Here is a 23,232-nt window from a genome sequence, read left to right as displayed (position 1 = left end):
CAAAGTGGTAAATATTGTGATCACAACCTATCTAACATCATGTTTATCAGTCTGAATATTGCTAAGCATTCTAGTGAATGCTCCCTAGTGATATGATATGTTTACAGATTAAACTAAAAACCACATTTAGTTTGTTATTAAACACACACATTACCTAAGTCTGCCCTCACAACCATTTGTCTACTTGAGATTTTGATTCCCTCTGACTGTTCATTGGCAGTCACCATGAGTCACACACTTGGCTTGTGACTACTTAATGTGGTTGTCTGGTGTAATTTACCAAAAATTACAAGCCAGAATTTTTATTGATTTATATGATTTTATAAACGAATGTGTGTGTGTGTGTGTGTGTGTGTGTGTCCACGAACACATACCTATTACTTCTTGAAAAGATCGTTATAGTTATTAGCGGGTTCTTATCTCACATGGTAATCACTAAGGTTTGGACAAGGAAAACAGAAACCATTCTGATTATTTAAAACTCTGAGTTGAGAACTGAAGAAATTTAATGTAAGTAATGCTTTACATTGGGGATATAAGAGGCTGAGAAGAGGGAGACATACTTCGTTTTCCTTTTTCTTCTGTCATCCGGTTTCATGCCACTCCCAATCCATTGGCTAAAACCAGTGAGAGTCTGGGAAACATAGTCTGCAAGTGTTAGTCCCTCCCAATGATACAGAGCAGAACAGAGGAAGGTTTAAAAGTTTAAAGCATGAATTTATGGGCGAACTGGCCACAACCAGCCCTCATAGCAGTGCAGAGAATACCACCTGGGGAATTCTGGCTTGCTTTCTAGGTAGTTATCCACAAAGAGATATTTTTTCCTTCGTAAATAAGGCCATTCAGGTTCTAATACTCATTTTGCAGGTTCATAAGCCTGGTTTTGTTAGTATAATGAAAGCAGATGAGGGATAACTTTGCATTTTCTAAACCCATAAAGACTCATACATGTACAAACAATGCAAAAATCAGGTTAGACATTTGTAATGAGAAATGCAATTGCAGATCCTAGCAGATTGTTCCACTTATAAATCAGTGTAGGAAAGCTACAGATAAAGCTAAATTATGATGAAAGTGCTGATTTTTAAACTCGCAATGGCAAATTGATTGGACATTGCTCTTGTCTAACAGGTTCACTCTGCTGGTAGGCAAGCCAATGAAGAAGCCAAATAAAAATCATGTTGGTGAGTGAGGACATTCAACTGAGGTAGCTGAAAGCCATCTAATCTATTATGGAGTAGAAACCCATAAGGATTGAGTCCAATAGTAAGAATTTCCCTTTTTAGACAGTGCCTGAATAGGTACTACTTGCCAGTTTGTTCTCCTGAAAGCTTATTTTTCCATTTCCAAGGCTGACCAATTCCTGTTTTGATTGGCACATTCTTTCTTTAGGTATATTAATATTAATACATTCAATCACATTATAGTCAGTTTCCAGAGGTGTGTTAACAATTTGCCTTCATTATGCTGACTTTGCATATCTCTATTCTGAATTGCTGTGGTTAATTAATTATAACTGCGTTCTCTGAGGACAGTCTTAATTCCTATATTTCTAATTTCTTTAGAATGGGTGCACCTTATTATATTTTATTAGAATTCTAAAACTCTGATGAAACCTTGAATATAGCTTATCCATTCATCTATAATTCACACATGTTCAGGCTGAGGCTGGAGAAGTTGAGAGACTAAGTCCAGGCCCCCCGGATTGTTGGGGACAGAGACTAGATTACTAGGTGGCTGCCAAACCACTGACTTTATACTCCTTTCTACCTGTCTGTGTTTTTATAAAACTTTTACCCCCATTCTCTCCCCTTTTTAGGAATTGCACACTTTTCAGCCTGGTAGCCTGAAAATGATCTTACTGGATCATTACTTTGATCAGATTTTATTATTGGTACTTATTAGAGGCATGGCCCATCCAACTTGAATTGTGGTCCCTGAAACAATAGCATCAAGCATCACCTGGGAACTTGAAAGAAACACAAACTCTTGGGCCCCAAACCGAATTTCCTGAATCCCAAACTCTAGCAATAGGGCACAGCAATATATATTTTAGTTAGTCTTCAAATTATTTTGATGCATTTTAAAGTTTGAGGATCATTCATTTAATGAATTTATATAGTGATACATTCCAGAATATCCCCAGAGATGTTCATATGTATTACTGGACTATCCCTTAGACTCCAAGTGTATGTGGGTCCTAGATCTTTGCTTACCTTAGAAGAGTCACAGGGTGGTCACTGCCTGCATTATTTCATTTTCCTAGACATGCCACTCTCCAGCAGTCAGGGACAGTCCTTCTGCTGTTGGAGACCAGCACTTTCACAGAGGTCCTCCTACTGAGCATACTCATTGGTCTTTTGGAGGCAGTTCTCTTCCAGAACATGGTTAATGCAGGATGACACTTAATAGATAGTTTCAGACTTACTTCCTCAGACATAGCAGAATGTAGTGGTTCATTAGAGGCTGTAAGGAAAGATAGATTTAGGTTCTAGTTTTACTTTGCCTCTTACAAGGTTTATATGAGGATTACATTACATAATGTGTATAGGAAATTTCAGCATTATGCCTAGCAAATGTTAGGCACTGATGTAGAAGCTAATGTCATTACTGCCTCTATTACTAATGCTCCACAGAATGCATATTGCTACCTGAAGTTACTGCTGTCTTCGACACCTGTGCCTTCTTTTTCAGCTGAAAACAGATTTTTTTTTTTCTCATGGCCCCCAATGATGTTGCCTCAAGAACCTATTCTCTGGTACATTTATTATGATCTCAATAAAAACATCAACAGGATTTTTTTTAATTAGGCAAGTTTATTCTAAAATGTACGTGGAAATAAATAAAAAAGCAAAAATAGCTAAACATTTCTGAAGAAGAAAGTTAACTTGGGAAGATTTACCTGCCACTTTTTTAAAACCACATAAATAATAATGATTAAATACCATATAAATACCATGTAAAAATAATAAATAAAATAGCATGGTATTGTTGCATGAATAGACAGACCAATAAGCAGATTATAAAATGCTGGGGAAAGAACCATATATACTAACAAAGTAAAATCAAGGCAGTATTTGAAGTCATTTAGAGGAAAGTTATATTATTTATTAAGTAGTTTTGACACAAAATGCTATCTTTTTAATACAAAATACATTTGAATCTTTCCCTCAAATTTCACACTATTGGATAAAATATGGTCCATCCATTTAGTGGAACTCTAGGCATCTGTGAAAGAAATGAGGAGGATCTCCATATATTACAACAGAATCATCTCCGTGGTTGAGAGCTATCTATCAATCAATCATCTCTCTGTATTATGTCTATACAAGCTTTTTGATATTTTTAGAAAAAAATAACATAAAAAAACTAATGAGGATTGTTACCTTTAGGAAATGGAAGGGAACAGGGATGAAAGGGTAGAGATTAAGCTAGATATCTTTGAATGTATCTTATTTTATTTTATTTTTAAATATTTATTTAATTCAACTATAATTAACACAGTGTATTAATTTCAGGTGTACAATATAGTAATTCAACAATTCTATACATTACTCAGTGCTCATCATGACAAGTGTGCTCTTAATCCCCTTCACCTATTTCACTCCACACCCCACCCACCTCCCCTCTCGTAAACACTAGTTTGTTCTCTATAGTCAAGGGTCTGTTTATTTTAGTTTGTCTCTTTTTTCCTTTGTTCATATGTTTTGTTTCTTACATTCCACATATGCATGAAATCATATGGTATTTGGCTTTCTCTGACTGACTTATTTCACTTAGTATTCTGCCCTCTAGATCCATCCATGTTGTTGCAAATGGCAAGATCTCATTCTTTTTTAGGACTGAGTAATATTCTAATATATATTCTGATATATACACATATATATGTATGTATGTATGTATATCACCTCTTCTTTATTCATTCATCTATGGAAAGACCAGCTTGTGTTGCTTCCATGTTTTGGCTATTGTAAACAATGCTGCAATAAATAAAGGGGTGCACATATCTTTTCAAATTAGTGTTTTCATTTTCTTTGGGTAAATACCCAGGAGTGGAATTACTGGATTATATGGTAATTCTATTTTAAATTTTTTGAGGAACTGCCATTCTGTTTTCCACAGTGGCCGCACCAGCTTGCATTTTTACCAACAGGACATGAGGTTGCTTTTTCTCCACATTCTTGCCAACACTTGTTATGGCTTTTTTTTTTATTTTAACCATTCTGACAGGTGTGAGGTGATATCTCAGTGTGGTTTGATTTGCATTTCCCTGCTGATGAGTGATGCTGACAGTGAAGGAAACCATCAACAAAACAAAATGACAAATCACTGAATGGGAGATTTATTTGCAAATGATATATCAGGTAAGGGGTTAATATCCAAAATATATAAAGAACTTATACAACTCAACACCAAAAAAACAATAATCTAATTAAAATGGGCAGAAGACATGAATAGACATTTTTCCAAAGAAGACATACAGATGGCCACAGACACATGAAAAGAAGCTCAACATCACTAATCATCAAGGAAATGCAAATCAAAACCACAATGAGTTATTTTATATATATTTTTGAGTTATTGTATATTTTTGATATTAAAACCATGTATATTTAAATAGTTCCAAACAAAATAAATTATTTTTAAATTCCTAAAATTTGAATGCAAATGGAAGCAAATTAAGCAAAGTCCATATCAAGCTGATAGAATCATCACACAAGAATTATCTCAAGTGATTTTAAAACATGGTCTTTTTGTTATATCCCAGTGGGATATATCCTAAATGGAGGCAGTGAGGGAGAACTGCAAAACAAACGAAGCTGCATTTGGTAGTTGTTCTTTTAGTTATAATATTGTTTTTGTTATTTTTGCTTTGAAGCTATTTAATATATATATATATTCAGTATATATATATTCAGCATATGGCATGCTGAATAATAGCTCCTAAGGATATCCACATTCTAATTTCTGGAACCTGTGAATGTTACTTTATATGGCAAAGCGAACTTTGCTGATGTCATTAAGTTAAGGGTCTTGAGATGGGAGATTACCTTGGATTATCTGGATGGGCTCCACATAATCATAAGAGTCCTTAAAAGAGGGAAGAAGGAAGTCAGTAAAAAAGAGAAAATGTATCCTGCTGGCTTTGAAGATGGAGGAAGGTAGCCTCTATCTAAATGACATAGGCAGTTTCAGGAACTGGAAAAAGCAACAAGCAAACAAAACAAAAACAACAACAGATTTTCCTCTGGAAACTTCAAAAAAATTCAGCTTTGGGAACTCATTTTTTTTTTCCCTCCAGAGGTGTAAGATAATAAATTTGTGTGTTTTTTAGCCTCCAACTTCATGACATTTTGTTATAGCAGCTATAGGAAACTAATACAGTGGGCCAAAGAACATAATAGGAGAGATATGTAAATACACACTCAATCTAAATGAAAATTTTGTGATTTTAATTAGTTGGCATTATCAATATAAACTCATAATTTATTTTTCATTTTTAAAATATATGCATTTCCTGGCTCAATCTAATGAAAAGTTCTAGAAATAATGTTGCAGAGAATGCTCATAGCACCTGGATTTTTATCTCTAAATACAATTTTCCAGTAAATGGGACCAGGTCTCCTTGGAAAAATGGTTGGTTTCTGTCCTGGGGCAGGAAATATGTAAAGTGAGCCTTAGGTTTTTATTACAGCCATAAAAAAAGGAAACAGTCAAAGATGACTTCAGATCAAAGTGACAAGATCACTTCCAAGGAACGCAAAAGCCAACTGGAAAGGGCTTCCACTGGTCGAATAAGAAGTAATAGTAATCTTAGAGCGGCTGTATTAATGTCAAAGGAAAAAAATCTTTTGAGTATATAATGATACCAACATGCTAAAACAAAACAACAACAAAATGAAACAACTAAACCAACAAAAACTTAATGGTCACATTTAGAATTTGCTAAGACACACATGCATTTTATTTTGAAAATTGATAATAGTTGAGAATTTTTCTTGCTTTTCTATACAAACTGTATTTCAAAGTAAGCAAATACTTGTTGAAGAAAATGTCTTCTTTAGAGATGAATTTCAGCTAATATATGCTGAAAAAGTTATAGAGTTTAAATACTACCATTTTGCTACCCCCTCAAAAAATAATGGTGTAGGCAGAGATCATTTATGATGACTGAAATCATTAGGTGAAATATGTTGAGGAAATTTAAAGTGGATGGCTCAGTATGACATCACCTAGACACTCTGATCAGTCTTAACCTAACCAAAAATTGGACAACCAGATATTGTATGCCTCTTGATGGGAAGTACACATTGCCATGAATGAATTATTCTTGCTCTGTTTCCAAATAAATTACAAATGAACCTATATATCAGAAAGCTTATAGAACTAACTAGCAATTTCCAGAAAACATAGGGTTAGAGAACAATGCTAAATGACACCAGGATGCAATCACCTAAATACAGAATGTAGGAAAATGTACAGGACAAATCTTCTAGTAGACAATAATGGGTGGAGGGAGAGGAGGAAATGTTACAGATTGAGATACCTAAGGGTCATATCATTCTTATGCAATGGATAGACTTTTTCCAGACTCTGACTGAAAAAGTATATATTTAATATGAGGCAGTCAAAGAATACTGAATACAACCTGGTTATTTTATATTCTATTAAGGAGTTTTTGTTAATATTACAAGATGTAATAAATGGTATTATGGTTATATTTTTAATGTGCTGATAGAGATAATATGATATATTTACAAAAGATATGATACAATGTCTGGAATTTGCTCAGACACTTTAGGAAAAGAAAGATACGTAATTTTTTTTTAAATGAGAGGAAGGATAGAAGAAACTGAATGGCAAACTATTGCTTGTTGAAGCTGTGTGATGGATATATACACACTCATTAAACCATTCTCTTTACTATAGTGAAGGTTTAAAATTTTCCAGGATATGATGATAAACATAAAAAGTAATATTGGATTGGCTCTAACACACAGGTGACCAGAGACTGAGCCTGCAGAGTCCTGTAACTCAGAGCTTGGCAGTCAGAGTTTTAGCCTGGAAGATATTTTAAAGCAGATAATGCCAAATATCTAGAACATGATATAGTTGACATATAACATTGTTTACATTTAAGATGTACAGCATGTTGATTTCACACATGTATATATTTTAATATGATTTCATCCACAGTGTGAGCCAACACCTTTATATCACATCACATGATTATCATTTTTTTTGGTGAGAATACTTAAGATCTAGTTTCTTAGCAGCTTTAAAGTATTGTTGACTACAATCACTATGCTGTGTATTAGATCTGCAGAACTTATTTATCTTCTAGTTGCAAGTTTGTGCCCTTTACTAATATCTTCCCAATTCCTCTACCTGCAATATCTGGTAACCACTGTTCTGTTTCCATGAGTTCGATTTCTTTAGATTCCTCATGTTAGTGATATCATATAGTTTTTTGTCTTTCTGTCTTTGTTTGGTCTGTTTCACTTAGCTTAATGCCCTCAAAGTTCATCTGTGATGTAGCAAATGGCAACATTTCCTTCTTTCTCATGGCTGAATAACACACACACACACACACACACACACACACACGCTCTTCTGTTGATAAACACTTGGGCTGTTTCCCTATCTTGACTTTGGTAAGTAATGCTGCAATAAACATGGGAGTGCAGATATCGTTTTGATATCCTGTGTAGAAAATGTTATTTTTAATCTCAGTAAAAATTTAAACCTTAAACCTAATAACTTCCTGTTATATTTATCATAAAATGAATTATAAAATATTTAATAAATTGTACACAATAATTGACTTTGTTTTGGTAACTAGATAGGTGAGTGTCTGAAAATATCTTTTAAAAAGGAATTAGGACAATGACTTCCTTGTTTTATTTATTATTTTTTAATTAACATATAATGTATTAATTGTTTCAGTGGCACAGGTCTGTGATTCATTTTCATAAAGGTTGGTAGTTACTTTTAGGGAGAAGGAAATTGGGATTGGGAAGGGGTATGTGGAAAGATTTCTAGGGTGCCTGACAAAGGTTATTTTTTGCCTATCTTATATGAATTAATTAAACTAAACGTTTTCTAGAAATAAATAAATAAATAAATAAATAAAGGGACACCTGGGTGGCTCAGTCGGTTAAGTGTCTGCCTTCGGCTCAGGTCGTGATCCCAGGGTCCTGGGACCAAGTCCCACATCGGGCTCCTTGCTCAGTGAGGAGCCTGCTTCTCCCTCTGCCTGCTGCTCCCCGACTTGTAGTCCTCACTCCCTCTCTCTCTCACTCTCTGACAAATAAATAAAATCTTCAAAAAAATAAAATAAAAAGGAATTAGGACTTTGGACTTAGAAATAGTTATTCTCTAGTCCTTTTTATTGCTAATAATTAAATAACAGGAAGAGCTTTCTGGTAAGCCATATCTAGGGTCAAGATAAACCATTTCATCTGAATTAAAAAAAAAAAAGTAGAGTGTGTGTGTGTGTGTGTGTGTGTGTGTGTGTGTGTGTGTCTGTCTACGTGTGTGTATTCTGGAGGTGTCTAAAAATTAAAAATGCAACAAAAATACCAGAGGAAACTGATTTTTTTTTTAAAGATTTTATTTTTTTATTTGAGAGAGAGAATGAGATAGAGATGGAGAGCACATGAGACGGGGGAGGGTCAGAGGGAGAAGCAGACCCCCTGCCGAGCAGGGAGCCCGATGTGGGACTCGATCCCGGGACTCCAGGATCATGACCTGAGCCGAAGGCAGTCGCTTAACCAACTGAGCCACCCGGGCGCCCGAGGAAACTGATTTTTTTAAAAAAATCTCAGAATAGGTTAAACATTGATAATATTAAACCCTGAAGCCACAAATAAAAGACTGTTATGTTTGAGTACACTAAATAATGAAGATGATGATGGTAATAATACAAAGTAAGTTTGGGGAAAAATCCTAAATTAAATTAAAGGCAAATATCAAACTAGAAAAGAATATTACAGTATTTATAATTTATATCCAAAACAAAGTAATATTTCAACAAAAGAAATCACAGCATATATAAGAAAAAGTACTACAACTGAAGACAAGTATGGTCAAAGAAAGTGAATGTGCAAAAAAAGAAAAATGTCATTTAGACCAAAATTAACTTAGTCTGACATTTATATAAAAAGGTTGATGAAAGTTGAAAATAGACTTAAAAAATCTGTTGACAAAGATAAAATGCAATTGATAATGCAGTATCTGCAATATGTGAGGGAATGAACAGTTTCCTATACTGCTGGTAGGAGCATAAATTGTTAAATTTGTGGTCAATTTGGAAGTGTAATTAAAAATAATGCACCTTGATTTTGACAGTTACCTCATTTTGGTGTATTCATCATATAGGCAAACTCCCATGTGTTTCTAATATTACATATTATATATGTCTATCAAGAATTTACATTGCAACATTTTTGTAGTAACAAAAACATGGACACAACTTTAGTGCGCAATACTAGAGAACTAGAAAAATAAATCCATAACAACAACAACAACAAAACCTAACAAGGGTACAATGGAATACTATGCAGTTATTAAAAAGAATAAGGTCCTCCCATATGTTTTGATTTCAAACTGTCCCAAGATACATTGTTAAATGGGTTGTGGGTAGGATGATGATCAGACAAGTGGAAAAACAGAGTGCTAGCATTTGTTTGAAAAATTCATGAAAGAGCCCTGAAAGAACATACAAAAACGAAAACAATGTGTGCTATCTTGAGCAGGAGAGGTGGGAAGCAGAGAATATGGGGAAGAGAATTTATTTTTAACTGTATATATTTCTTGTTTATTTTGAATTGTGTACATATGCACGTATTTACTGTAACTTAAGCAGGTAGTACTCCTAAGGGTTTGCTGGGGATTAGAAAAAGAAAAAGAAAAACCTTATTCTAATATGGCCTCCTTCAGTAAGCTCACTGCCTAGTGCAGGTCTTTAGATGATTGGACTAAAATTTGGGGCCCAGTCTGAGACTTCACTGGCGATCTCGGATGCTTGGCAAGTCTTGAGTCTTTGGCTAGGCTCCTGTCAATTTGTGAGGGAAACTGGTCTCTGTGAGTACACAGAGGACCTCTAGGGGGCAGTGTTTCCTAACACCACTGCCAGGCTTACAGTCTCCATTCTGGCTTGATCGAACAAAATATCCTCCAAGAGTCATATTTTCATTATTACTACTATTATTTTGCTTATTAAATTCACTCCCTGTTATTGCAGCTACTTCTAGATTTTAAACCTGAGCTGGTTTTCTTTCCCTTCTCTATCCTTTGCTGCCTTCTATAGCTTTGAGTGTTTCTTCTCTGCTTGCCCCCCTTTGCTAGCTGCTGCCTGCAATTCTCCTGCCTCTTTTTCTTCCTCTTCACTTCATCTCTGGGCTTCTCACTTTATCACACAGCAGCACAAATACAGAGAAATTATTTACTTAGGTGAGGTTCATCGTTATCAGCATTTCCAAGAAAACTGGGGTGATAGGATTGTCAGCACGCTCAGGCTATCTAATTCTTGGTGCCCAAACATCCAAGAATGGTGCATGAACAATTTAGCCTTCGTGAACTTTAAATTCATCTTCATCCAATTCCTGTTGTGTTGCTTGCTCCTCTCATTTCTGTTGGAGAAACATTTCATAGTTCTGGCAGATTAGGTCCAAGTAATCTATATACTTTGCCATAATTGATAACACTTAATTTCCACTAATTAATATTAATCCTGTTTTCTGCAGTTAAATAGATTTCTTCTCTGAAACCCCTCTCTGCTTAGTATTGCCCAATCAAAGGCATAGGATTTAGTCATTGAGTATAATGTGTTTTATAATTGCTCGTAATTGTTCACCCCACGTGTATTTATGGGCATCTCTACTAGCTAGTCAGAGCAAGGTGATAAAGATGGTCTCACTATGCACATAGGTATCTAAGTCTAGCTTCCTTGAAAAATGTAAATCCATCTTGTTCATTGTGTATCCTCATTGCATATCATTTTCACTGTTTTTCTTCTATCCTAGGGTCTTAGTTCAGTTCCCTAAAAGCAATTCCTGAAGTGAGGTGTGGTGTGTAAGTGATTTGTTAAGGAAGTGCTGATAGGGGAGAATGGTAAACAAAGGAGTGGGGAAGCAGGGTGGGGAAGAGGAGAAAGCAACATCAGCCCTGTGATGTCAGGCACAGACCCTTTGTGGGTAGCTTCACCCTGACCCTGAAGGGGAGCTCTGCATGTAAGTTATAACTCAGTCTTCCTGGCCCTTGTGACTTTTGGTCTATGTAGTCTGCACGCAGTGACCTAAACCTGGTAAATATTTATTTGTTAGATAAATGAATGGAAAATAGACCTGCTAGGGAATATCAAGGAGATTAGACTCTAACCAGAGGTTAAGATAAGGGGGAGTGTGGTCAAAGCTGTAAGAGGAGTACAAATAAATACTGCGTTCCGAGGAAGAACAGGTATTTTACTTACCATTTTTTTTTCATATAATGATAATATTTTTAAAAAGCTCTTAAGGTATACTTGTCAGTCTCCGAGATACAGTGTAGAATACAGAATGAAAACTAGGATATGTAAACTGGACTTTGCCTCAGGGCCTCCAAATTAGAGGACACAAATCTTCTAATTATTTGAAGGAAGAGAGATATTTTTTAAATGTTTACATTATGTGGACCTTCTTTCAGCACATGTACTCCTTTAAATGAGCTTAGCCTGCAGCTAGCAATAGGATAATGTCAATAATACCCTTCTGGGGACTACACTGTACATCCTAAAACTGCTATGATGCTGTGCCTAAGTTGCTAGGTATGGCTCCATGGGCCTCTCCTCTGTTCTAAACAAATGGAAGAGGATTTCACAGTGTATCATGCTTCCGTGCCATTGCTTGTCCTATTACCTCTGCCTGGAATGAGCTTCTACTATTCTTAATTTGGTTCTTTCTCACTCATCATGCAAGGCCTAATCTCAGATGTTTTCTTAGATGTGACACCAAAAGCACGAGCAAGAACAACAGCAACAACAAAATAGATAAATGGGACTACATCAAAATTTGAAACATTTGTGTTGCAAATAAGATCAAGAAAGTGAAATGACAACCCACAGAGTGGGAGAAAATTTTTACAAATCATATATATGATAAGGAACTTGTATACAGAGTATATGAGTAACTCTTCTAGGGGCGCCTGGATGGCTCAGTCAGTTAAGCTTCTGACTCTTGGTTTCGGCTCAGGTCATGATCCTGTGCGGGGCTCCATCTCAGGACCCTGAGATCAAGAGTCCATTGCTAAACCAACTGTGCCACCTAGGCACCCTGACACAGATGTTCTTAAGGCATTACTTATAACATCCCCCAAATGGAAACAACCCAAATTTCCTTAACAGATGAATGGTTAAAATATAGTATATCCGTACAATGGAAAGTTGTTCAGCAATAAAATAGTAATAAAATACTACATACTACAACAGCATGAACTTTAAAAATTCTATGCTAAGTAAAGAACTCAGTCACAAAAGACCACATAGTGTCTACTTCCATTTATATGCAATAGCAAATCCATAGAGACAGAAAGCTGATTAGAGGGGTGCTCAGAGCTGGTGGGGTCGGAGTGGAAGGCAGTGGTGCGGGGGAAGATGATGAGTGATAGCTAGTGGCTTTTGGGTTTCTTTTAGAGGGACAAAAATGTTCTAAAATTTGATTTTGGTGATGGTTACACAGCCATGGGAATATATTAAACATTGAATTACAAGTTTTAAATGAGTGGATTGTAGAGTATGTGAATTATTCCTCAAAAATATCTTAATAGAGCTCTTAAAAACAAAGCCCTGAACCTAAAGGTATCCTCTAGGAAAGATTTCCTGAGAGGCGCCTGGCTGTCTCAGTCCATGGAGCATGGGACTCTTGATCTCAGGGCTGTGGGCTCGAGCCCCACGTTGGGTGTAGAGATTACTTAAAAATAAAATCTTAAAAAAAAAAAGAAAGAAAGAAAGAAAAGATTTTCTGAAACCTCAATTGGAGCTCATTACCCTTTTTTGGGTTGCTGGTGCATATATTTATGTTAACAGCCATATTGCATTAAAATTCCTCATATGACAGGCTTCATCACTAAACCAAATTCCTCAGAAATGAGTTCTCCTCCTCTTCTTCTTCTTCCTTCCCCTCCTTCTACTATTGCTATGTTGCCAGAGTCTAGTGTAGTTTTTCATATATAGGAAGCAAACAACTGAGCTTAACTGTATTATTTCTTACATTCCTACAGTCTTTTGAAGCTATTTCATAATACTAACACCAAGTTTAAAATGCTTGTAGACAGGAAGAATCCCTTCCTAAATGTTAGAAAATGCTATGTGCAATACTCTTTTATCTTTCTTTCTTTCTTTCTTTTTTTTAATGGGGGAACGTTTTGCCTTGAAATTGTGTATGATAAAGACAAATTGCAAGAGTGTATAATCAATATTTGCATACAAAACACAGCATGTACTGGGCCATTAATATGACTTTATGAAGGACAAATCAGATCAGACTCATTTTTCTTTCTTCTCATGATATACACCTTATAAATTTAAAAAACTTTATGATTATTTTATCTTTTGTTAAAGGACCGTTAAGCTTTTCAAACATTGTTAGTTTGCTCTGACTTTTCCTTGTCTCCGTGTACTTCAGTGAAAGAAGCAGATTGAGCCACTAAAACCCTGCTACTCAAATATTATTATATGATTTTACTAAAAGACTTCATTGTCATCCTAGTTTCATTAATAACACCAGAATATAATTTGAGATTTGAAGACAGCTTTAAGTAACAATTATTAATTGATTTTATATTCAAAATTATGTTTGGAGAATATAAAAGTCCCTTACCTCGGTGATTTTCAAGATTTTTTGAACTGAACTGTTACTTAGCTAAAATCTTATTCAAAATCCAGTATATAAATCATGTAAGAACAGAGTTGCTCTGCTAATTAGGGGTTGAAAAAGAGGGTTAAGAGACCCAACCTCTAGCCACAGTTGTCCCCTGGGGCACCTCCAAAGATTGCTTACGGCTCCTTAGAGTAAAAATCACTGCATTAGTTTGGTGGAAAGTAGGTCTGTGCATCTCCTTGCACCTGGGAAATTATATTTTTTATAGTAACTAATTACCTTGAACTAAGCCAAGTTAATGGCATTTTGCTAACTGATTAGCAAACACTGGAACCTACTCATATGCATATTGTTTTATATAGACTTTTTAATAGAAAGGTGTTAATAGGTAACTCTATGATAACACACTGGAGTGATGGAAACAGCTGTGAAATGGGTTGCATGTGACTTGAAAAAAAAAGAAAATTCAAGGTTATTTCTGTTAAAATTATTTTTATTCCTTTTGCTTTCCTTCATTGAAAGCCCTAACTGGAGAAGAGAGAGAGAAGCAGAGTAAACGCTAGCATTATAAGCTGAATATGACTTTGGGAGTGGGGGAGGGGAGGGAACATTGTCCATCCACTTCTTTTATTTTTGGTTTTTTTTTGGTGTTTTTTGGGGTTTTTTTTGTTTTATCCAAGTTCTTATTTTTTCTTTATATATATATATATTTAATTTTATTATGTTATGTTAATCACCGTACATTAGATCATTAGTTTTTGATGTCGTGTTCCATGATTCATTGTTTGCATATAACACCCAGTGCTCCATGCAGTACGCGCCCTCCTTAATACCCATCACCAGGCTAACCCATCCCCTCACCCCCTACCCTCTAGAACCCTCAGTTTGTTTCTCAGAGTCCATAGCCTCTCATGGTTCATCTCCTCCTCCGATTTCCCCCCCTTCATTTTACCCTTCCCGCTATCTTCTTTTTTTTAACATGTAATGATAGACAGTGGGGCGGGTGTGTGCCATGGTGAGCGCTGTGAATGGTGTAAGACTGTTGCACCACCGACCTGCGCCTCTGAAACATCCACTTCTTGTCTTCCTTTCCTTCCCAGTCTCTCTGTCTCTCTCGCTCTCCTTTCTCTTCTGGATCACATACTTGATTATCTGTGTAGGTCTGCCATTCACCCACAGTGGAATCTTCAACAAGACTTTTAGCTTTCATTTCAGGTTTCTTGTCTAAGCAGTTTATAATCATGTCACCTTCCTCCCGGGGCTGTGTGAGAACTATATCATACAGTCCTTGGAAAGCACCTAGCATAGTGTATGGCTTGTAGTTAGGATTCATTGAATGATAATGATTCATCTTCTACTTAGCCATTTCCTTTCCCTTTTTCCTCCCTTACTTCCTTAAATTTCACTTTAACAGTTCTTATATTTCTTAAATACTTTATACTTACTGAAGAAAAACAACGCTAGGCATTTTTGTTTGACTTTTCAAAATTTTGGTTTGGGTTTTAATTTGTAAAGAGAAAAACACACAATTGTGTGCATCATTTATAAGAGAAGAACAAAGCATTGTTACTCATGAATGTCTAGATTATAAAAACTGGGAGAGCACAAAATCGCAAAATATCGACACAAATTAACGGACAGTGATTTTCAGTATACTGTGACTCACTAAGTGTGAGGTCCTAGATTAAACAGTGTTTGTAAGAGTCTGTCAGTCTTAATGGGGAAATAAAGTTATTTCAGAAATCCAGGGGAAAATAAGGAACAAATATTTGCTTGGAGGGGAGTTACTTATAAGCAAAATTTGATTAATAGTTATTAATAATTTCAATATTTTTTCAGTTTTTCAGTTTTTATTTAAAATCATATATAAGATTACTTTTTTCCTGCATCTTCTCAATTGTTTCTTCCTTATATTTGTCCTTTTCCTTTCCTTCTTGAGGAGATTTGGCTTTATGTTCAAGGATCTTTTTGTGGTCTTTGTCCAGTTTTAGTCTAGGGATACCCACCTTGCTAGAGTGAATGCCCACACGGTCAGTGGTGCCATCCGTCTGCTCTCTCTCTCTCTCCTCGTTCAGTGTAGAGGACATTTTCTTCCTATGAACCTGGATGACCTTGCCAATTTGCTGACCTTTGTAATACCCTCACACAATCTTTACTTCATCCTCCTTTTGGATGGGCATGGATCAAATGTTTCCTCTCTCTACTCTTTGTAAAGAGGGGAAGACATAATCTTACTGTGAATGTGGGAAGGTGCATTGAAAAGCCTTTTATAGTTCTTGTTCCCATCAGAAGTCACAAAGGGACTGAACTTTATTTTGGATACTGGCACTTCAGCGATGGTGGCAAAAGGAAGAGCAATTTTAATAAGTTTTAAAGAATTATCTTCTAACATTAGTGGTGTTGCTCTTTCTAGAGGGAGAAAGTAACCGCCTCTTCAGCCTCTGTGATTTGTCCAGAATCAGAAGGTTGTGGAGCCGACCATGGGGCTGGGGTGGGAATTCTGACTTTATCATTCCTGTCGCTACCTGCTGCCTCTTTACAGGGCGGTGCTCCCAGGGTCTTTTCAAAAATTGCAGGTACTGCATTTTTCCAGGTTCTCCTTGTACTCATTTCTCATCCTGTTCTATAGTTGGACTCTTTGTCAAAAGACCTAGAACCACATTTTAGACTTACTAAATTTCATCCATTATTTTCTTTTTTAATGACACAAGCTTTTAGATAGTGAGCCCACAGACTCGCTCGCACAATTTCCTGTGCTTTTGTAGGTATTTTCTTTTCAAAATTGGTGGGGAGGGGGCAGGGGAGGACAGAATTACATTGGTTATTTCTAAGTGTGTTTAAAAGATTAAAAATAAAAGGAAGGAAGGAATTCAGAGGTGACACTGTTGCTAATATCAGTGGAGTGAGGTTTTAAAGGGGGGTTGATCCAAGCCTTTGGGAGAAGGAGAAGGTTAGTGGGGTAGATATTGAGATTTGGAACCATTTTAAGATCCTCTCTCGGATAGTGAGGATATCCAAACTTGGACTGGCTCCTGTCAGAGATATGCCTTCACTTCTAAAGTGAGGAGTCCCACACAGGAGAGAAAATGGCCAAGTATGACAGAAGAGGAAGAGCCACCTCCTCATCTCAAAAAGACTCTAATCCTGCTAAGTATAGGTTTTCTCCACACGATTATGGTAGCAGAAGTCACTTGAGTAAACAAACCTCTGTGGTTTTGAAAATCAAATCAAGTAACGTATCTTCCCTAGATACCTCTATTATTTTGAGTGTATATTCACACACAAACTCTCACATACACACATGTATGCAATCTGTCCCATGCATAATTAAATATATACTAATTTACTAATTTGTGGTTTTAAATATGTATATAATTTATAGTTTTCTTGCTTTGATGATCATCCCCCTGTAAATTATTTAAGTAGTTTGGTGTTTTTCCATCACTAGATTTTGTCCTAAAAACACTGTCAAAAAACTTCATCAGGTCTCACTTCTCATCCTGGACCATCTTGTCATTTGAGTGACACATAAAAGAAGAATAGATGTAAAATAGTATCATAATTCCCTTTCCCCATTAACATTAATCTATATGCTTTGAATATATTTGACTTTTTTTTTTAATTTTGTACTTCCTCGACCTGTTAAATTATAGCAACTAAAGCTCTTTTCTCTCTGCTTTCCTAAGTGGCATATGCTCATATTACCAATGCCTCTTTAACATGACTGGTGTTCTCTAGTTTATGTAACCGCTTAGTCTGTTCTATCAGGAAAAATCAGGATTGCATATACATGTGATAGAAAATTCTCGTCCTCTGGAAAGAGAGTAGAAAAAAAAATTACACTGCCTTATTTTAGAGCACAAATAACCTCAGTGTAGTGTTTAAGTGTCTAATATTGCCTAATGGAAAAATCCATGGTACAGTTCAAACTAAATGAAATAATGATGTAACTTAGGGTGCTCCTTCAAACAGCATCTTAAGTAGATACTTATGTACTTCTGAGTTCAACCCCACAGCAGCCATGCAGCCTCAGAGCTTGTTACGGAATTTCATATTCCTTTAATGGAGATGGCCCCATGCTGGGCTTTTACTTTTCCAACTGTGGCGGTAATAGTTAGTAATCAAGTCATAATGTAATAATCACAACTACAGGGAAATGTTAGCTGATGTAATAGATTGCAAGGCGAAAAAATATTGGTGTTTTTTCAGACCTTATTCCATCTGTCTTTTTGTTGTGTGTTGAAAGAATCTAGGCTTATAGGTGAAAACAGCCCCACAAAAGTGTCTACACAGATAAGGCTCTATCACTTGCATAATCCTAGTGATTTTTTTTTTTCATTTATGTACTCACAAAGAGTCACACACTTGGGAATTTTATGTTGAAATCTGAAAAGCGTGCTCTGAGCGAGAGCCAGAGCATTCCTAATTCTCAAGTCCCTCGTATATTTAACTGATATTTTAAGGAAACAGGCATCAATAAAATATTTATATTCTGTATCTTGCAATTATCTGACTTCTTCCAAAAACTGCTTCGATATTCATTAAAAAAATGCTATTTGCTGCTTAGAAAGAGCTATTACTACTGCTTCTTATATTCTGGTCCCCAAAATTATCTCAGTGAAGGTACAAAGTCCTCCAACTTAGAAATGTTCTTTATACAGTCATTCTGTAAAAACTATCTGGTCCATTCTTTTCATTTTTTTGGATAAGGAAACTGGCCCCTGGGAAGTTAACTAACAATTTCTGTGTTCTTTACTTGAAGAATGATACTAATGAATATGGTTAATGATGATAATGGATCACTTCAAATGGCCTATAGCTTCTCTCCCACAAGAAAAAATATATGATATAACCTAGCTGGAGAAAATATTCCTGTAAGAGTCATGAAATCCTACTATATGTAGTTCTAGGCACTAGAAATTTTAAATTGAGATTTGAATAATTAACTGGATCACAATGGAAGTGTCAGGAAAGGGTAAGAGCAGAAGATTAGCCCCTCAGGCAGAAGAAAGTTGTTCAAAAGCCAGTTGGTAAGAGTTTGGCACCTTCTGAGAACCAGAATTTGGTCACTATTGAAGGGGACATTGCAATGTCAGAGCCTGAAGAGCGAATTGTGAAGAGCTTGGGGAAATCCTTTTTAAGGACTTTGGTCTTCACTCTAGCCCTCACTGAAATATTTTAATGAGGCTATTGACAGAATTGGACTTTAATTTTAGAAAGATTATTCTAGCTTCATGCTGAAGAATGATTAAGCATGGGGACGCAGGGGTTTGTGGCGGTTTCCTACGCCAGAGATGATGGTAGCCTGGAATAAGGTAGTGGCAGTAGACGTGAATACATTTGAGACCTATTTGGAAGTATAACCTATTGGTTTTAGTGATTAAGTAAGTATAAGGGGTGAAGAGCTGCACAATATTAAATAAATTTAGGGTTTCAGGTTTGAACACTGGGTGGATGGAGTACAAATGAGATAGAGATCACAGGTGTAATAAACATAGTGGAATTAAGAAAGGGCTTGGGAGTTCGGTAGGAATGGGTCTGGGTTTCAGCTTTGTCCCCAGCATTATTTGGGCTAGTTATTTAGTCTATGTAAACCTCTCTTGTTTGCTCACATTTAAAATGAGGATAATAGGGGCTCAGTCAGTTGAGCATCCAACTCTTGATTTTGGCTCAGGTCATGATGTCAGCATCGTGAGATTGGCCTGAGTCGGGCTCTGTGTCAGGCCCGCATTGGGCTCTGCACTCAATATGCAGTCTGCTTAAGATTCTCTCTCTCTCCCTCTGTCCCTCCCCAACTCACTCGAGTCTCTCTCAAATAAATAAATAAATAAAATCTTTGAAAAAATAAAATAAAAGAATAACAGAAGTACCTCCCCCATGTGGTTGTGAGGATTAAATGAGGTAATATATATAACAACCACATCAGTGCTTAGCAATAGTGTTTGCTACAAATAACATTAGTTGCAATAATATTAGTAAAGATTTTTGGAGGCTGAGGATTATGACTTCTGTATACTTTATGTGGAAGGTATTGTAATTTGTGGCTTTCTTTTTAAAGGCTTGGAAAGTACCCGATTAGAAAATACTGAATTTCTGTGCTGTTGGGAACTCGGGCTCATTAGTTTACTCTGTATCAACATGGAAAGCCTCTGAAGTGAGAAAAGATTATACTGACATCACTGATCTTCACAGTAGCATTGTGATTTTTCTAGGACTTTTCAGAGATTTGCCCAGCCAGTTTCTTTTTTTTTTTTTGAACGATTTATCATATCATAAATCAGCCAGTTTAAAGAGGATGTAATTCCCCAAACAAAATCAAACACTGGCTTCCACAGTAATATCAAGTTCATGCCCTGCATTTAGTCTTTCCTCCATGAACTTGAAAGAAGATAATAAGATACCAACTGCAATGAGTAGAAATATAGCAACCAATAAAAAAAGTATACAGTTATTTAAATGGATGTTTAAAATATGGATTTTACTATCGTGAAGATAGGTATAAGCTTAAATCTTGATTAGCTGTCATAATAGAAGCAGTGGTGTGCTTGAGCCAGCGCTTAATGGCTTGTGAAAGATGATTGTTAAACACACACGTTATTAAAAATTAAATATGATCTTATGATTAAATAAGTTACATTAAAACCAAAGGTTACAAATATTCAAAATTAATCACTTCTTTATTATTTTACTATGTCTTATTATCAACATTCTTGACATTATTTATTTCTGGTCTATCTGTGTGGTAGAGATATCTCTTCCTAACTCTGCATTCAGCATCATTATATTGGTAATTTGAAATCAGCTCTGTTGGAAGTATTTACACCACAGAAATTGGCAGATGCTATGGGTCAAGGCTTTTTGTTTTATTTTGTTTGTTTTTAGTTGGAGAACTGGTTGTTAAACATTTGCTAACACACCACTGAACAAAGGTAACTACTTGCAGATATAATCTGAAAGATACTGACTAGGGGCAAGACAAGGAAGAGCACTAATCAGGAAGAAAAAATTTAAAAATTCTTTGGAGCTCCCTTAGAAAGTAAAACTTGGGATGTAGAAAACTTAGTTAAGTCCTGTGCTGTAGATAAGATGGAGAATATATTGGACATTGAACATTTTTCAAAAGATGCCGTCTTTCAGCATTGCCATAAGAAGCAAATTTTATTATGTTCAAAAAGCTTTAAAAAATGTTGAAAACTACAGTTAAGCCATTTTTTTTTACTTACTTGGAAGAAAGAATTATGAAGACCTGATAATTTGCAATGATTTGAAAGCAGAGAAGTGAAGATTTCTTGGTAAAGTAATTTTCAGCAAGACATGAGTTTTTAGTGAGCGCTATAGAGATGAGGCTCAGAAGTACAAATATAGGGGAGGTGCTCAGAAATAGGACCTCTCTACTCCTTGGAAATAGATGTGGTTATTAAATTATTCTCCAAGGACATCTTGACTTAAAGAGCTTGCTTCTTGATTTTCTTCTTGGGTTCAAGGAATGGTAAAAATGGTAAATTCTGTGAAATAAGTACTTTGAGTATCACCACTTTAGATAAGTCTGTGACAAAATGGAACATGACTTTGAGAGCTTATGTAATGCCACAGAGGGAGGCTGGCTTAGTCACAAGTTAGTGCTTCTTAGGGTTTTTGAAGTCAGGGTTGTATTGTAATTTTTCCTTGTGAAAGAGAAAAAGAGACACCATGACCAATGACAAAGCATAAAACTTAGGATAAGGTGAATCGTTGTCACTTGTAATGTAAGGATGGCTTAAAACCTAGACTGTGAGTGGATATCCAGATAATTACAAGGCAAATGTGAATGTTTTTGCTGTGTTGTGATCACTGCAATGACATGAGGTCTGGGAGTTGGACTAAGAGGGTCTGATACAGTTCTAGTGAATTTGTTGGGGCTTTCTAGCTTCTTTGCCCATGATGACAATCATAAGTGATAGTCCTAAATATAGAGCATCGTCAGTCATTCTACTGTAGGAGTTTTTTTAATGAGTACCTCACTGAAACACTAAAAACCAATAGTAAATCAGAGATCTTTCTAATACAAAGAAAGACCTCACATAAGAAAGTATAAATCAATTATGTTTTGAGAGGGGCTTGAAAAATATTGTTCCATACCACTATTTAACCGTGCCTGCCTGAGTACTTTTCTTTAGTGCTTACCACAATGAGATTATAACACTGAAGGTGAAAAAGTAAACTTTGTAATTTGAATCTACATACCTCAATAAACCTTGGTTCTTTAAGTTCTGAGATTTGAGGCTACGGAGTGTCTCAGTTCTCTACAATTCCATTTACTGGTACTTAAGGCAGTTGAAGGTATCTGAGTAGCTGGGATGTCACCAGGAGGATGCAGCCTGGCTGGTGGGCAGGCAGGTGCCACACGGGGAGGGAATACCCTGGCGAATTTGCCTCTGTCCAGGGTCTGCCCCACAGACTTCCTGTTAGGGCCTAAAACTCCAACTTTTCAGTGAACTTGGGAGGTTGACTCATGACAACAAAAAGCACAATAATTTTAAGTTTATAAGCAGAATGATTATTTGTTTATTTGTTTATTGTGAGAAATGCAACTGCTAAAGAGGTGGTTTCATTCTTTGACTAGGGTATTCTTCCCTTGTTAGAAAGCTGTATGGAAAGCTAAATTTTAATCAAGCCAAATTCAACCTAAAATGGCATTAGGTTTCAAAAATCTATTCTGTTCATGTGTGTGAGTGAAGTCTCAAGATACCTGTCAGGACAGATATTAGCACCTTTTCATCCTATCTTTCCTGGTCATTGCTTGAACAGGGATGGCCATTTTCATGTTTTGACTATACTTTGTTCCCCTGTTCAACGTCTGTCCCTCAGATTGTTGATCAGAGGTGGGGTTGAGCAAGCAAATTCACAGGGCAAGCAAGGAAAATATTAGAATTTCCATTTGTGCTTATCTTCATTATTTACATAATATATAATGATAATATAAATGGTATATAGTGAAAAGTGTATATTGGTCACTGTTCTAAGGGCTTTAAATTCATTAGCTTATTTGATCTTTAGGATAGCTTTGTGAGGAGACATACAGATGAAGTCCAGATTGGTCACCTGATTTGTCCAGAATAGAGGAGCTGAGATTCAAATCCAGGTTGCCTGGCTCCATATTCTATGCTTGTAATCATTACACCATGCCACTTTTCCAAGGTAATCCCTAGGTATAATTTATAGATGAATAAATCCATATATGTTAGTGAATACTGTTTATTGATAGGGCCATACAATGAACCATTCTATAAATCTCAGACTCTTCTTTCTGATTTGGGAGATTTTTCTCACATGCCTTTGACTCTACCATACTCTGTTCTGCTTGTTGTGTGCTGGTCATGCTCTGATCTGCTTGTTG

General features: G+C 36.0%; 1 protein-coding gene and 1 pseudogene across 3 annotated transcripts in view; one reads left to right on the top strand and one right to left on the bottom strand.

The window, feature by feature from the left end:
* Positions 1–23,232, top strand: part of MDGA2 (MAM domain containing glycosylphosphatidylinositol anchor 2) — a 799,761-nt gene that overhangs the window by 355,622 nt on the left and 420,907 nt on the right. The window lies entirely within an intron of this gene.
* Positions 15,707–16,248, bottom strand: LOC112822666 (large ribosomal subunit protein uL24-like; annotated as a pseudogene).

This window comes from Callorhinus ursinus, unplaced genomic scaffold, assembly GCF_003265705.2.
Source record: "Callorhinus ursinus isolate GAN/ISIS: 27379988/994484 unplaced genomic scaffold, GSC_fseal_2.0 scaffold8, whole genome shotgun sequence".
Classification (NCBI taxonomy): domain Eukaryota; kingdom Metazoa; phylum Chordata; class Mammalia; order Carnivora; family Otariidae; genus Callorhinus; species Callorhinus ursinus.
The sequence above is the reverse complement of the archived record's forward strand: the minus strand, read 5'-3'. Positions and strand labels throughout refer to the sequence as shown.